The sequence below is a fragment of the Canis aureus genome, chromosome 9, assembly GCF_053574225.1.
Source record: "Canis aureus isolate CA01 chromosome 9, VMU_Caureus_v.1.0, whole genome shotgun sequence".
Lineage (NCBI taxonomy): Eukaryota > Metazoa > Chordata > Mammalia > Carnivora > Canidae > Canis > Canis aureus.
The window spans coordinates 25,830,917-25,844,582 of NC_135619.1; the positions used below are offsets into that span (position 1 = coordinate 25,830,917).

At 40.0% G+C, this 13,666-nt stretch overlaps 1 protein-coding gene across 1 annotated transcript in view; it reads left to right on the forward strand.

Moving 5' to 3' along the window:
* Positions 1-413: 413 nt before the first annotated feature.
* PRPF39 (pre-mRNA processing factor 39) overlaps positions 414-13,666 on the forward strand; it is a 38,205-nt gene continuing 24,952 nt past the window's right edge. The window contains exon 1 of the mRNA XM_077909177.1: positions 414-572. The gene's annotated coding sequence lies outside the window, so the exon portion shown is untranslated. The remainder of the gene's footprint in view (positions 573-13,666) is intronic.

Here is a 13,666-nt window from a genome sequence, read left to right on the forward strand (position 1 = left end):
TCCTCTCTTTTGTTTGTTTTTGATGTTTCCTCTTGAGGAAACCTGGGAGGACCCAAGATCTGTATCATCCCGAAGAATGGAGATTTAAGGATGAATTTTTGCTCATGTTCAGGTGGAGGGGTAAGACCTGGGCAGTCGTTGGGAAAACCTTCGGTTTGCTCCATAAGACCACGATAGTTTTCTCTGAGGGGGGTGAGGCGCCGTCTACGGTGAAGATCGAGGATGTAAGAGGCCCTAAACGCTTGTCTTTTCGCTTAGAAAGTCGCCGCGGAGCGGAGCAAACGGCGGGCAGCGGCACCGCGGGCCTGGGGCGGGGCCGGGGCCGGGGGCGGGGCCGAGGGCGGGGCCGAGGGCGGGGCCGGGGCCCAGGATCCCGCGGAGGGCGAGGCCCGAGCGCAGCGCCACCACGTGACTCCTTCGCCGCCCGGGCCAGCGGCGCATGCGCGAAGCGCTCCCGACGAGGCGGTCGTGGTGCTGGTGGCGGCTGCTGCGGGACGGAGACGGGGAAGTGCCATCTTCGGCTCGGTTGGCCCAGACTGCGGCTCATGGCATTGAGTGGCATCCGTCGTCAGGTGGGCTGGGGCGGGCGTCTTGGAACTGGCTGGAGGGGGTGGTTTGCGGGGCAGGAAGGGGCCTGCCGGATTTCGGGCCGCGCTGGGGTTGCGGCCTCCGGCTCCCGCCCCCGCCCCCGCCCCGCTTGAGGCCTGGCCTGGTCTCGGCTTCCAGCTGTCCCTTCCTTTCTCCTTCCCACCTGTTGGGTGGAGCAGGGCGAGGCTTCCTTTCTTAGTTAGACCAAACGTTTCTCTGACGGGTGCGCCTTATAAAGGGCGGGTGTCTGTGGGCCTCCACCTGGGCTTCGGGAGCGCGTTGGGGTTACGTGGGAAGCCCTAGCTTCGCCAGGAGCCGGAAGGCCGCGTGCTGGGACGACTGGAAGTGGAGGGGGCCCCATAGTAGCCGGCAGACGACTGCGAGAATTCAGATTCTGTTCGTAAGAGCTTGGAGGCGCCTTGTAGTGGCGCGTTCCGCGTTCCGACCGCCCCAGCCGCGCTGTTGCGACCCTGAGTCACAGCACCGCCAGCGTCGCCCAGGGCTTTTGGCAGCGTAGGATAGAATCGAGAAAAACAGACATTAAAGGTCCCGGTAGGATCTCTTAAAAGGAGCCTGTTTTCAATCAGAGGCCAACACTGGCGTTTGTCTCGCTCTGAAATCACATCTTTAATAAGTAGTACTGCTCTTCCTGCGTTATGGATGATCATGTAATACCGTATGGTTTTATGCGGATTATATTGTTACTTTTTAGTTGGATGTTTATGTTGCCTTCCCTTTAAGGACTTTAGGTTATTTGGCAACTGATCCAGTCTGTTCAGAAATACTTTAAACTTGGGATCCCTGGGTGGCTCAGCGGTTTTGCGCCTGCCTTTGGCCCAGGGCACAATCCTGGGGTCCCGGGATCGAGTCCCGCGTCGGGCTCCCTGCATGGAGCCTGCTTCTCCCTCTGCCTGTGTCTCTCTCTCTCTCTCTATCATAAATAAAAATAAATCTCAAAAAAAAAAAAAAAAAAAGAAATACTTTAAACTTTTTTTTTTGTTTTTTACAGCTGGAAAGGTTGGAAGCTTAAAGCAAATTTTATACAGGGAAGTATGAAGCTCATGTTGGGGAACCTAAGTATTTTGGTTTCTCTGAGAGCTTAACTGGATTAAAAAAAAACAAGCCCCCCCCCCCCTCCTTTCTCTGTCCCATTTATCACCTTATTCTAGAGTTGCAAAAGTTGGAACTTTCTACTGTTCAGCTTCTGGTAGGGATAACGTGAACGAAAGGAGTTCTGCTAAAGAACTCTAGTTCCTGGATTGTGAACTCTGGAATAATTAGGGGTTGAGCAAAGATAGGTAGTTAGTAAGTGGTGTGAGATATTTGAAGTGAGAATTAGAAAGCACAATTTTTTTTAGTGTCAGAGTATTTGGTAATATTTTTATTTGCTTACCTATAGTTGAGTAAGAAAAAGAATTTTATAAATCAAATGATAAAAGGTGTGTGTGCACACGCGTCTTAAAGAGAAAGAACAGAGGCGCCTGGCAGGATTAATCAAGAGAGCACGTGACTTTTGATCTCTGGGTTATGAGTTTGAGCCCCACATTAGCTGTAGAGATTATTTTTATTTTATTTTATTTTTTTTTAGATTTTTATTTTATTTATTTATTCATAGAGACAGAGAGAGAGAGGCAGAGACACAGGCAGAGGGAGAAGCAGGCATCATACGGAGAGCCCGACGTGGGACTCGATCCAGGGTCTCCAGGATCACGCCCTGGGCTGCAGGCGGCGCTAAACCGCTGAGCCACCCGGGCTGCCCTAGAGATTATTTTTAAATCTTAAAAAAATAAAGAGAAAGAATGGAACTTTTTGTAGTATGTTAATAAGTAATCTGCATAAAACATAAGGTGTGTGTGTGTGAAAAATATTCAATGGAGAAAGAAAGTACTAGTTCCAGTCAAGTGGTGATTTTTTTTCCCCCCAAAGACTTGGAGGTGATGCAGATATTTATGTAAATATATGTATATAAAGTTGAGTTTCTGGAACATACTCGGTGTCTAATATGTGGAAAATTGAAAAAGGTCAATCTGTGAACATTCTACTTAGCCTCTGAAAACAGTTGCCAAAACCGGTGGTTATGATAGTCTCTTCTTACCAACTTGTGTCTTCATATTGGCTTATCTGTGGAGGAGGGACAGAGTAACTTGCAGATTGTGAAGCTAGTTGATTTGCAATACTCAGATTGCTGACTTTTTAGTCCTTAGTGATGACTTTAGATTTTTTTGTGTTGCTCCGTTTATCAAAAGAGTGTATAGTATGGTTTTGGGTACCTATAGAGAGTTAAAAGGGAAGGTATTTAATTAGACTTCCCACTTTTAGTTAAGTGTTGGTTAAGTGAGCCTCCAAAAGACCTTTTAAATTTTAAGGTGGCATGCTGAATTGTTAGTGAAATGTTTAAAGTATGCTGTAACTGAACTAAAAGTTGAATGTGATACAGCATTGTATTTTTTAGTGTACTACATAGTCACTTCATCATATTTCATTCTTGTGGACTTTAGCCCTCTAATATGATTTTATAAGAAAATGAAATGTAAAAAAAAATAAAGTGAAATATAGTAAAAAGGCATTGATTGATTTGTGAGTTGAGAAAAGGAGGAAAGTTTTGTTAGTCTAAGAGAATAGAGTAAGCCAGGGTTCAGACATGAAAATTATATTGGGCTCTGTAAACTGCAATGAGGAGGAATACTATAGGATTAGTATGTTTGAAAAGTTAAGTGGGGACCAGATTTGTCACTCACTTTTTCAACAGATTTAATGTGCTCTTACATACTAGACACTGTTTTAGGTTCTAGGAACACAGTAGTGAACAAAGGCACTACCTCTGTTCTGCTGAATTTAATATTACACCAATATTAATACATCCGTAGCAGTAGTGTAGCAATGTTTTTAAATTTTTTGACTAGGACCCATAATAGGTTGTACATGTAAATTTTGCAACCCAATAAACAGCAGTTGTATTCTGTATATATTTCAACGGTAAGCCCTTTTGCATGCATGAACTTTGATATATTGTTTTCTTTTTTTTTTTTTTTTTAATTTTTATTTATTCATGATAGGCACACAGTGAGAGAGAGAGAGGCAGAGACACAGGCAGAGGGAGAAGCAGGCTCCATGCACCGGGAGCCTGACGTGGGATTCGATCCCGGATCTCCAGGATCGCGCCCTGGGCCAAAGGCAGGCGCCAAACCGCTGCGCCACCCAGGGATCCCTTGATATATTGTTTTCAATTCTATATTTTTCCATTAAAAAGAAGAGAAGCTGATTTGTAGCAGTCTGAAATTTGAAAAACATTACTCAAGAGGTATTATAAAATAGGGGTGCCTGGCTGACTGAGTAAGTAAAACATGCGGCTCTTGATCTCCAGGTTGTGAGTTAGAGCCCCGTGTATGGTGTAGAGATTGTTTAAATAAATAAGTGAACTTTTTTTTTTTTTTTTTTTTTTTTTTTAAAGAGCGGAGATGGTAAATAACCTAAATTGTAGTAATAGCAGGACGCTGGGGTGGCTTAGCGGCTGAGCACCTGCCTTCGGCCCAGGGTGTGATTCTGGGATCAAGTCCCACATGGGGCTCCCTGTGGGGAGACTGCTTCTCCCTCTGCCTGTGTCTCTGCCTCTCTCTGTGTGTCTTTTATGAATAAATAAATAAAATCTTTAAAAAAAATTGTAGTAATAGCAGTGTGAATGAAAAGAAGTCAACCTTTATGGCAAGGTATTTGTGATTATTTTGTGAATGAGGCTTAGAGAGGTTAACTATTTTGCTCAGTGTTCCCTAATTAGTTTCTGGGCCAGATGTTTAAGTCACTTCTGTCTGACTCTAAAGCTCAAGTACTTTATTATACCATTTCTTATTTGGTTATGAAAATGATACGTTAGTATTTAGTTTGGGGGAACTAAGGACTATAATAGCATCTATTATTCAGTGAATTGCGTGTGTAGTATTAGGCCTCTGGGTGTGCTGTATCGCTGTGTATTGGTAGATCTGGTCCTTACTCTCAGGAAACTTGTAGTTAAGATTACAAAGTGATGATATCAAACAAGTAAAGAAGGTTATTACAGAAGGTTATTACATCACAAATGTAATTTCTTCTTTGGAGAAAAAGAATGCTGTGGAAGCATCATGGAAGGAATGTAACTAATTTGGAGTGTATGGGAATACTTTTCAAGAAGTAATGTTTAAACTTCATACAGAAGAATGAGTAGGCTTTAGCTAGGTTGAGGTTTCTAAGTGGGGATGAGCTAGAAGGGTAGCAGAGTATTCCAAATGGAAGAAACTGGGTACACTAAGGACTTGAAGTGGAAAGGAGCTGAACTGGAAAACAAAACAAAACCAAACTTCAACCAAAATAGAATTTGTTGGCTGCAGAAATTAGTAGAGAGCAGGGAGAGTTTTGGTGTTAGAAGAGGTTTGGGGAAAAAAAAAAAAAAGAAGAGGGCAACCCCGGTGGCGCAGCGGTTTAGTGCCTCCTGCAGCCCGGGGTGTGATCCTGGAGACCCGGGATCAAGTCCCAAGTCAGGCCTCCCTTCATGGAGCCTGCTTCTCCCTCTGCCTGTGACTCTGCCCTCTCTCTCTCTATGAATAAATAAATAAAATCTTTAAAATAAAAAAAAAAAAAAAGAAAGAAAAGAGATTTGAATGCTGTGTCTGTTCCTTACCATGTAACCGTGGACAGATTATTTAATCTTGTCAGTTTTCTTTTTCCCATTCTTAAAAATGGCTGACATTCAACAAAATACTTGTTCAGTCAATAGTGTCTCAGTATTATCACAAATAGCTAGTAATTGAAATGATAGCAGTATATGATGACATGCTTTCATTCATTCTTTCACAAGTAATGTCTTCAGTATGCCAGGCAACTTAGGATGCAATAATTGAATTTGTGTGTGTGTGTGTGTGTGTGTATAATCACAGCAAATGTCACGAAAGAATGTACCTTACTGTGTGTGTGAAGTACTCTGATAACAATTCTGTTTTATTTTTCACATGCAAAAAAGGAGAGAAAGCTGGTCTGAAGCAGTCTGCAGGTTGAAAAAATACTGGTCTAGTGGGGAGATAATGATTACTTAAACTATAGCAGTAGTACTGTGAATAGAAAGGGGGTAGTTGATTCCTATGTTAGGGTATACTAAATAAGTAAATTATTATGTTAGAGTACAATATCATGGATAAAAGAAAAAAAAAATGAAGGTAAAGGGGATCAAATATGGGAAAAGGGATCATGTGTGCTGGGGATGGGAGCAAGTGACAATTTTAAATAGGATTGCCCAGGTAGGTCTTATTGAGAAGGTGAGTTAATTTGTTTCTTTCTAGATTTATTTATTTATTTGAGAGAAAGGGTACAAGTGGGAGTAGGGGTGGGGAGGGGGAGAGAGAGAATCTCAAGCAGACTGCCCACTGAGTACAGAGCCTGACACCAGGCTGAGATTATGACCTGAGCCCAAATCAAGAGTCAGACTCCCCAAGAGGTGACATAACAACAAAGGAGGAGATCTGGGAGAGGATCACCCTGGGTGGAGGAAACAACCAGTTTAAAGGCTCTGAGGCTAGAGAGTATGGTCTGTTTTAGAGAAGACAAGATGTCAGCGTGGTTGGGGCTGAGTGAGGGTAAAGTAAAAAAAGATGAGGTCAAAAGGTATATATAGTAGGAGAGGGGCCATGGCCTATTGCAAGGACATTGACTCTTACTCTGTGAGATGGAACAGTGGAATGACATAGTCTTTTTTATGTTTTAGAAAGAGTGGTATCTGCTGTGCTAAGAATGGACTGGGGACAGGGCAGTAGGGGTAGGGTGCAACCAAAGGGGAGAAGCGTGAGACCTATAGAAGGTTATAGAAGACTGTAATAGTCTAGATGAGAGATGAGTGGTTTGAATGATAATTATAAGGAGTGGTATGCTGAATCTATATGAAAGATTCCATAACAGAGTGGTTGTTTGTAAGAGAAAGAAGAGTCAGGGGTGACTCCCAAGATTTTTGGGCTGAGCATCTGAAAGGAGGGATTTCCTTTCAGCAGACATGGAAGGCAGTGGATGGAGCAGGTTTTTGGGGAGATATCAGAAGTTCACTTAGGGACAATTTGTAATTTGAGATGTCTCTATGTGCAGATGATAAAAGTAGCAGTGGGATATATGGATCTTGAAGAGGGCTGGAGATAGAATTTGGGACTTAGCATATAATTAATATTTAAAACCATGTGAGATTGGGAGTTAATGGAGATAGAGAAGGGTAGATGACCTTGAAAGAAAGATCAGATGCCTCAGTAGGCTAGCTCTCATGCCTCTTCACTCACGAAGAAGAGCGATTGTGAAGTAGGAGAGGTGATGATGTGACTTGGAAGTCAAGTGAAGAAAATATATCAAGTGGAAGAACACTATTAGCCCAAGGAGAGTGTTGATTGAAAAAAGGAGAGAGCTGAGGACAAAATCTCGGGTGCTACCAATTCTTACAAGATTGTTGAGAAGAAAAAGAAATTCTTAATTGAATTTAAATTAAAAATAAATATAAAATATAAAAAAATTATTCAGAATGGTAGGAGGAAAGCTAGGTGAAATATGTCAGGGAAGGCAAGAAAAGAGAACCTTTCAAGTAAAAAGTCATTACTGTTGGATGCTATTTAAAGAGTAAATCAGAAAGATGAATTAGGAAATGTTCAATTGGACTTATAAACAAGAAGATTGTGACCTTGGCAAATTTTAGAGAGTGATGAAGAAACCGAATTGAAGAGTAAATGGAGGCTACAGAAGTAGAAATAACAAGTTTCAATTCAACTTCATTGCCTTTGTCCTTAGAACAAATTCCAAACCCTTAACATAGTTTATGACTGATTACCCGTTCTTTGCTTGCATTTAAGCTAAATTGTAGTATATATGTTATAAATTTTTAAATAGAAGAAAACCATTTATATGACAATGCTAGTGGAAGTGATTTAAGACACTGAGAGAAACTGATAACGGGAGAGTAAAGATAATTTAAGAGACACTATTCCAGAGAAGATGGGTGGGAGAAATGATCAAATCATGAGTTCAGGGTATGATCTTTGTTAGGGGCAGAGATACTTTATCCATTGTGACCAAGGGAAGAGGTGGACCAGTGATGATTAAGTATTTTAGCCATTACAGGAGTTCTATAGTAGAGATACAAAGCAAATAATACTTTGGCAGGGGGAGGGGGAGGGGTGAAAGGCAACATTACAAATGAGGTGGAGAGGATTCGGTGGTTGATATAATAGATTTACTTCTTGGAAATGTAAAGAATTTTAAGAAGGAAATGGAAGCTTCGTAGAAATCTAAGACTGACAACTGGTTGTGACAAATAGCTCATTATGAGAAATTAGTATTTTTATTGGGAGTGGTTGAGGCTGGGCTGGATAGTGAACCAACAGGTGGTTATTTTCCTAGGAAAAATGCTGCAATGAACATGCTTGTTCATGATTAATTCTCTAAAATGGGCTTTAAAAAGAATTATTTCTAACTAGAAAAATGTCACTTTTTTGTGTATTTCTCAGTTGTATAGCAGCTTTGTTAGTCTAATACTTCCAATAGGTTGCCTCTGGATTCCTCAGTATTTCTTTATGAGAAAATTCTACAAGTGTTATTGGTAGGTCAGAATATGTTAATTTAAAGCTTTATGCTAAATGAAAATGGGCATTACATGAGGTTGATGATGATGTATTCAGTAAAGCTAAATATTAGGGAGGACTCAAACCAGATTGAGGGATATTTAAGTAAATCCAGCCGTAGTACTCTTCTTGCTTATCTATGTTTCTGTGACTATGCTAAACAAGCTGTTGTCTCAGAATGTGCTTTTTCTGCTGCCTGGAATTTTCTTGCTCTACATATTTGTATAATTTGACTTTCTTATTATATCATCCTTTCCTTTTTTTTTTTTTTTGTTTTTTTTTGTTCTTAGCACTTAGTATCATGTACATATTGTAGACTTTTTTTTTTTTAAAGAAATGTCTATATTCTTAAATTAAAATGTCAGCTCTTTGAGAGTCGGGACTTTGTTTTGTTCCCAGTTAAATTTCCAGTGCTTAGAACAGTAGTATCTGACACATGGAAGTTGCTCACTAAATATCTATTGAATGACTATTATTACAGGAGGAAATTATATTGGTTAGAAATTTATTAAAAAATACTGCATGAATGGGGTTCAGCATAATTTTAAACCTAATTTCAGTAAAATAAAAAAATAAGATAACATAAAAACAAAATCGTGTAAACCCTAAAGGACAAAAGACAAGAGGAAGTATCAACATGAGAATTAACGTTTTTGGAAGAAAGAGATGGACTGATTTAACTGGTAAACTTAGGTTTTCATTTTTCTGCATTCATTCTGTGCCTGCAGAGAGGGAAATTCCTAAGAAATAAGAGGGATCTTCCCACAAAACTCCAGAAGGGCTCAGGAATCTTGGTTATCAAGTGTCTCTGAAGATGAGAGTGCTGCTTGGAGCTAAAAATTTTAGGATTAGTTGAAGTCTGGAGTAGTGTAGACTCTAGATTTTACTTCTCCATATAGTTCAGCCAACAAAAACCTGAATGTTTATTATTTGAAAAGGGTGGAACCAGAGAAGTTTTGACACAGCTGGTGGGAGTTGGGACAGGATGAAGGATCTTGATGAAAAAGGGAAATTGAATGAAAGTTTACATATTGAGTGGTAAGATCTCTAGTCCTGTTTTCTTTGCTCCCAGAATGCTTGTTGCTTCTTTATACATTTTTAAGTTGAAACATTCTTCTTTGGGAAAACTTAACACCAGGGAAATGAAATAAAGCACTGACATTTAGTGAATTCCCCCTCAGTAGAATGCCATCCTGCACTGAAGTTCACCAATTTTGAAGCTTTAGCTTCTGATTTTGTGTGATGCTTCACACTTGAACAGCAGTTAGATCACTCTACTTGAGAGACCAAAACAAATAGTCAAAAAACACTCAGAAGAGAGACAGTGCTGAAAACAAGAAAATTTAAAGTGATTTTACAGATAGATGGCAGGAGGTACTACACCAGTGAAACAGGAATAAAAAACTGTAAAATGGATTATTCAGAGTAAAAAGGAATTAAAACTTTGATTCATATATTAAAAATCTAGTAAAAGTGTCTTTTAGAATAGAATGAATCAAAGGGATAGGGGAAAATGTGGGAAAAGATAAGAAAAGTAGAGGATCATCCAATAGGTCCAACACCCGAGTAATGTGAGTTGAACAAAAAGAGAAAACCAAGGGGAGAAAATTGTCACATAAATGATAAATATGGAATATATGAATTAAATGATGTAAATATCTAGGTTAAAATAGGCCTTCCGAATGAATGCCAGAAGAATGGGTAGAAAAGACTTCCTATGGCACATCATTTCGGAATTTGAGAACACCTGGATTAAACACTACCACGGAGGAAAAAACAGGTCACATATAGAGAAGTATTCTATATAGCAACACCCTAGGGGCGGCTGGGTGGCATAGTCAGTTGGTCAGGTGTCCAACTTTTTTTTTTTTTTAAAGATTTTATTTATTTATTCATGAGAGACAGAGAGGGAGAGAGAGAGAGAGGGAGAGAGGCAGGCAGAGACACAGGCAGAGGGAGAAGCAGGCCCCCTGCGGGAACCCAATGTGGGACTCAATCCTGGAACTCCAGGATCATGCCCTGGGCCCAAGGCAGGTACTAAACCGCTGATGCACCCAGGGATTCCGCCCCCCCCTCCCCCAATTTTTGGTTTCAACTCAGGTTATGATCTTGGGTTTGTGGGATTGAGCCCTACGTTGTTCTCCACACTCGGCATGAAGTCTGGGATCAGTTATTCTCTTCTCCTTGTCTTTCCATCTCTCCATCTATCCTCCTCTCTGTGTGTGCCCTCTCTCTCTCTAAAATGAATAAATCTTTTAAAACATAAAACAACACCTTCTGCTAGGAAACAAAGATTCCTTCAAAACCTTTTTTTTTTTTTTTTTTTTTTTAAAGTAATCTGTATACCTAACATGGCGCTCAAACTCACCACCCTGGGATTAAGAGTTGCATGCTCCACCAGCTGAGCCAGCCAGGCACCCCCCCCCCCCTTAAAAACCCTTAAGAAACAATTATTTTCATTCTAGAATTTTATATTTAGACAATCTATCATTCAGTTATTAGAATTTTAGAATTGAAAAGTCTTAATTTTTTTGCCCCATATACCCTATTTTAGAAATTTATAGAAATGATTCTCTAAAAGAGAATCTGAGAAAGAAAAGGATTTTGGCTGTTATAAATGAGATTCAGCCCAGGAAAGGAGTGAAAGGAATTCCTTGTATCAAAGTGAACAAACTTAGACAAGACAAACCAGTCTGAATTGCTGCAGAAGGTTAGCTGTTTCAAAAAAGGATGTCTCCCTAAGGGAAAATGAGTATCAATTGTTTTTTTTTGTTTGTTTGTTTGTTTTATTTTAAATAAACTATGCCACAACTGGGGCTCAAACTCAGGACCCTGAGATCGAGTCACATGCTCTACCAACTGAGCCAGCCAGGCAGCCCTGGTGTCAGTTTTTTTTTTTTTTTTTTTTTTTTTTTTTTAAGATTTATTTATTTATGATAGAGAGAGAGAGAGTGAGAGAGAGAGGCAGAGACACAGGAGGAGGGAGAAGCAGGCTCCATGCTGGGAGCCCCACGTGGGACCTGATCCTGGGACTCCAGGATTGCGCCCTGGGCCAAAGGCAGGCGCCAAACCGCTGAGCCACCCAGGGATCCCGTCAGTTGTTTTTGAAGGCCTTTTATAAGAGCTTTTCAGGAGTTTGAGGTCAATTTTCAAAGAAAACCAGGTATATGAAAATAATGAGAAAATATTTAAAGAAGTAGAAGCAAGGAAATGTAATTAGAGTATACAAGATACCTTGAAAAAAATGTTTACATAGCCATACTGATGTAATCTGAATATTGATTTAACTCCAAACTGATAGAAATTGGAGCATGTATGTGAGAGAGAAGTTGTGGAAGCATGTCTGGTATAATAGCTAAATCTTAATCTTCTCTAGTAGTAAGACAGCAAAAATGTCTAAAATTGAAAAATTAAGAAATAAGATAGACCTCTTGATAAACTGTTGACTACTAGTTTTATGATGTCAAAGTCAACAGCTTTTTTTCCTCTTTTGTCTTTTCCTTTTTTTAAAACAGATTTTATTTATTTATTTGAAAGAGTGAGAGCAAGAGAGAATGAGAGTGAGAGACTGTCCTTTTCTTTAGTATTTTATTTTATTTTATTTTATTTTATTTTATTTTATTTTATTTTATTTTATTCTATTCTATTCTATTCTATTCTATTCTATTCTATTCTATTTATTTTTTATTTATGATTTTATTTATTTATTTATGAGAGACACAGAGAGAGGGGCAGAGACACAGGCAGAGGAGAAGCAGGCTCCATGCAGGGAGCCTGATGCGGAACTCCATCCCGGGTCTCCAGGATCAAGCCCTGGGCTGCAGGTGGCGCTAAACCGCTGAGCCACCCAGGCTGCCCTCCTTAGTATTTTAAAGTATAACATCTTATGTTTGAAAATACTTTCTGAGGAATTTGTTATTTGAGTGATACTTTTGTTTATGTGAATTTATAGACTTCCCACATGCTTCTGTCTCATCTAATGTTCTTAACAGTCCTGTGAAAGTATTATTATTACTCTCTAATTTAGAAGTGAGGCAAGTAAGACTGACCCTAGGATCATAGGCTATTAAGGGAGAGAAGTAGGACTCTCCCCCTCCCCCTAGTTCATTATAATATTTATCTTATTACATCTTATGATGAAGGTGCCTTGGTGGCTCAGTAGGTTAGGCATCTGCCTTTGGCTCAGGTCATGATCCCAGGTTTCTGGGATCAAGCCCTGAGTTTGGCTCCCTGCTCTGCAGGGATCCTGCTTCTCCGTTTGTGTGCTCTTTTGCTGTGTTTGTCTCTCTCAAATAAATAAACTTAAAAAAGCGAAAGGGATTTGGAAATTCTAATTTCTAGTCTTTTGTACTTTTTTCCTAATTTGGTTATTTTTAAGTTGTTCTCTTACCTTTTTTTTTATTGTGATAAAAACTACATAACATAAAATCTACCTTAACTATTTTTAAGTGTGTAGTTCAGTAGTGTTAAGTACATATGGTTGTAAACAGATTACCAGAACTTTTCATCTTTTTTTTTTATTTTTTAAGATTTTATTTATTCATGAGAGGCACACAGAGACTGAGACATAGGCAGAGGGAGAAGCAGGCTCCCTGGGGTGAGGTGAGCCTGATGTGGGACTCTATTCCAGGACCTTGGGATCATGCCCTGGGCCAAAAGCAGACACTCAACCACTGAGCCACCCAGACATACTCAGAACTTTTCTTTTTAGAAGTCTGAAACTGTACTTAAACAACTCCCATTTTCTCCCTCTCTCCATTCCCTGGTAACTGCATTCTACTTTATGTTTCTATGAATTTCATTACTCTAGATACCTCATATAAGTAGTAGAATCATACAGTGTTGTTGTTGTTTTTTTTTTTTTTTTTTTTGACTGGTTTACTTCACTTAGCATAATGTCTACAAGGTTCTTCCGTCTAGAATATGATAGGATTTCTTTCGTTTTAAAGGCTGAATGAGGCACCTGATTGGCTCAGTTAGTTAAATGTCTTGATTTTAGTTAAAACTCATGATTTTGGGGCAGCCCGGGTGGCTCAGCGGTTTAGTGCCACCTTCAGTCCAGGGCCTGATCCTGCAGACCCGGGATCAAGTCCCACATCAGGCTCCCTGCATGGAGCCTGTTTCTCCCTCTGCCTGTGTCTGCCTCTCTCTCTCTCTGTCTCTCATGAATAAATAAATAAAATCTTTAAAAAAACCCAAAAACTCTTGATTTTGGCTTAGGTTGTGATCTCCGTTGAGATTGAGCCCTGCTTTCTCACGTGCTGGGTGTGGAGCCCGCTTGAGTCTCTCTCTGCCCCTCCTCTCCTTGCTTGCACTCAATCTCCCTCCTCTTAAAAAAAAAAAAAAAATTAAGGGTTGAATAATATTTCGTTGTATATACTACATTTTGTTTACTCATCTGTCAATGGACATTTAGGTTGTTTCCTTCTTCTGGCTGTTGTGGAGAGTACTGCTATGAATGTGAG